The following is a 3497-nucleotide window of genomic DNA, read 5'->3' as shown; positions in this document are numbered from 1 at the left end:
CGTGCTCGGCGATTTTAATGCCAAGATGGGCAAAGAATGGATCTTTGGCGCCACTGTCGGAAAATTCAGCCTCCACGACGAAACGTCCGATAACGGACTGAGGCTGATCGACTTCGCCGGGGCCCGAAATATGGTAATATGTAGTACTAGGTTCCAGCATAAGAACATCCACCAAGCTACATGGCTGTCTCCAGATCGAAAAACGAGAAACCAAATCGATCATGTTGTGATAGACGGAAGGCATGCTTCAAGCGTTTTGGACGTACGTACACTCCGAGGGCCAAACATCGACTCGGACCACTATCTTGTTGTAGCCAAGATACGCACCCGCCTCTGTGCAGCAAAAAATGTGCGCCCAACAATACAATGAAAGCTTAACATCTAAAAGCTACAATCACAACGGACGGCCAATTTATTCGCCACTCGACTCACACACCTGCTCTCTGAGAGCACTCTTCAACAATCAATCCGACATACGCGAGCAGTGGAACCACATATCCCGATCATTAACTACCGCCGCCGAAGAAGTAGTTGGATTTCAGCGAGCCCGAAAGAACAACTGGTACGATGAGGAATGTCAAGAAGCCGTAGAGAAGAAAGACGCCGCCTATAGGGCCACGCTGCGATCGGGCGAAACGCAAGCCATGTGGGACCGTTATAGGGAACTGAAGAAGGAAGTAAGACGTATTTGCCGCAATAAGAAGAGAGAGGCCAAAATACGTGAGTGCGAAGAGCTTGAGATGCTGGCCGACAGGAAGAACGCCCGAAAATTCTACCAGAGGGTTAGGCGACTTACGGAAGGTTTCAAGACCGGGGCGAACTCCTGTAAGAACAACAATGGCGACCTAGTGACCGATGTCCAGAATATACTTAAATTGTGGAGGGAACACATTTACAACCTACTGAACGGTAGCAGCGCTGAAAGTAGTGAAGAAGACGAATCCGAGTCCCCAGTCGATGATGATGGAGTAGCTGTCCCACCGCCTGACTATGACGAGGTACGAATAGCGATTACGCGGCTGAAAAACAACAAAGCTGCTGGAGCTGACGGCCTGCCAGCCGAGGTATTCAAGTACGGCGGCGAGGAGCTGATGAGGAACATGCATCAGCTCGTATGCAGAATATGGTCAGATGAACGCATGCCCGACGACTGGAATTTAAGTGTGCTCTGCCAAATCAACAAGTTAGGCGACCCCGCCATACCCGCCAACTACCAAGGAATCAGCTTTCCTAGCATAGGTTATAAGGTCTTACCGAGTGTATTGTGCGAAAGAATGAAGCCCACCGTCAACGAACTGATTATACCTTATCAGTGTGGCTTTAAGCCTGGAAAATCCACCATAGATCAGGTATTTACAATACGCCAAATCTTGGAAAAGACCCGCGAGAATAGGATCGACACACATCATCTATTTGTCGATTTCAAAGCCGCTTTCGACACACGAAGAGAAGTTGCCTTTATGCCGCGATGTCTGAATTTGGTACCCCGCGAAACTAATACGGCTATGTAAAACGACGTTGAGCAATACCACCAGCTCCGTCAGAATAGGGAAGATTGGATAGAGAAAAAAAGCGAATGGGTCTGGTGGTGAACGACGACAAAACGAAGTATCTCCTGTCATCACACTAACAGTCAGAGCATACGCGTCACTGTTGACAGTTACAAGTTTGAAAAAGTAGACGACTTCGTTTATTTGGGAACCAGCATTAACACCAATAATAATGTCAGCCTTGAAATCCAACGGAGAATCACTCTTGCCAACAAGTGCTACATTGGGCTGAGTAGGCAATTTAGAAGTAAAGTCCTCTCTCGTCGTACAAAGATCACACTCTATAAGTCACTCATCATGCCTGTGCTGGTGTACGACGGGCAGGCATGGACAATGAAAGCATCTGATGAGGCAGCTCTTGGAGTTTTCGAAAGAAGGATTCTCCGAAAGATTTACTGACCTTTACGCTTTGGTGATGGCGAATATATCAGACAATTTAACGATGAGCTGTATGAGCTTTACAACGATATAGACATAGTGCAGCGAATTAAAATTCAGCGGCTCCGCTGGCTTGGCCATGTCGTTCGAATGGCCACTTTCAGCATTCCTATATGGAACTAGAAGCCCTCACCCGCTTTGCTGAGTGTATGAAACTTCTACCTGCTACATTGAGTAAAATTTATTTCAAGAAAACTCAATTAAAAAACAGGAGGTTTAAAATTTGTTTAACCATCTTCAAAATAATTTCAAACTGCATAAAACTTTCTTTCTCACTTATCATACTTTTTCAATTAACCTGAACTCAATTTGAGATTTTAAACAGATGGAAACTCCTTACATGTAGTTTTGATACCCATATTGTAATAATTCATTTAAATTATTGAATAGTTTGAATTTAACCTTTTAAACAGTTGGCAACCTTTTTAAGCCTGTTTCGTGTGACACTCATACATATTGTGTTACATATTCAAAACCATTTCGGTTTATACCAATCTATACTAATATATATTTTGAAGGCCGTTTTTTTTTGTGTTCGCAAAGCTCGAGAACGGCCGAACCGATTTTTTTGAAATTTCGAACACCTGCTTCAGACGTCCCAATGATGGTTATAGGCTTAAAAAAACCATTTTTTTTTTTATTTGGCGTGGCACCTTCCATACAAAGTCTATGCATATTGGATTTCTGTAGAACAATTATGCGCATCCATTTTGAAGTTGCCACCAACTATACTATAAAGTTTCTGGGGCAGATTCACTATAGAACCGGATCATTGTTGCCGCCAGGGAGTGAAGAGGAAATGTTCTTCAAATTTATTTCGTTGTGAGATTAACCGTTCTATGAAATGCTGCACAATTAAATAATTTTAAGAACTTCTTCACGGACATGACACTTTCGTTAGGTTATTTAAAGTGGCAAAAGACCACCAAACCATAATCTTAGTCGATGAGCATGCCAATGGAAATCGTAAACGTGAATTATTGGTGAAAATGTTGGACCAAAATGTTTCAATGATAAAATTAAGTTTGGGCGGGACGAAGTTCGCCGGGTCTGCTAGTATTAAAATATTCCATTTAAACTAATTGAATTTTATTTAAAAAAAGTAGTAACCCTTGTGAGAGACTTCAATATTATTCAAAACCTTCAAACTAAAGGTTTCTTAACAATATTTCGTTTGACAACCATATTCTAATTCTTCAGATTAATTTAAATTCGACTTTTTAAACAGGTGGCAACCCTTTTCAAGATACGTTCCAACTACAGCTTTTTTAAGCCTCTTGACATCCATTTTTTTAATATAATTTTCAAATAAATAATTCCCTTAATTGAAGTTGAATTTGATTTTTTGTAAAAGGTGGCAGCCCTTATCCATGAGTAGATAATGATTTTATATATCTCCATGCCAAGTTCCAGTAATCTACCAAAAATATTTCCTGAGAAATGCAGTATGAAAAATTCCGTTTGTATGGGAGGTGCCACGCCCCCCTTTCTAATCGAGATTAAATGTAA

Source organism: Rhagoletis zephyria, unplaced genomic scaffold (assembly GCF_001687245.7).
Source record: "Rhagoletis zephyria isolate East Lansing unplaced genomic scaffold, Rhagoletis_zephyria_1.1 Rzeph_scaffold_00034, whole genome shotgun sequence".
Taxonomy (NCBI): Eukaryota; Metazoa; Arthropoda; class Insecta; order Diptera; family Tephritidae; genus Rhagoletis; species Rhagoletis zephyria.
Note: the sequence above shows the minus strand (reverse complement) of the source record.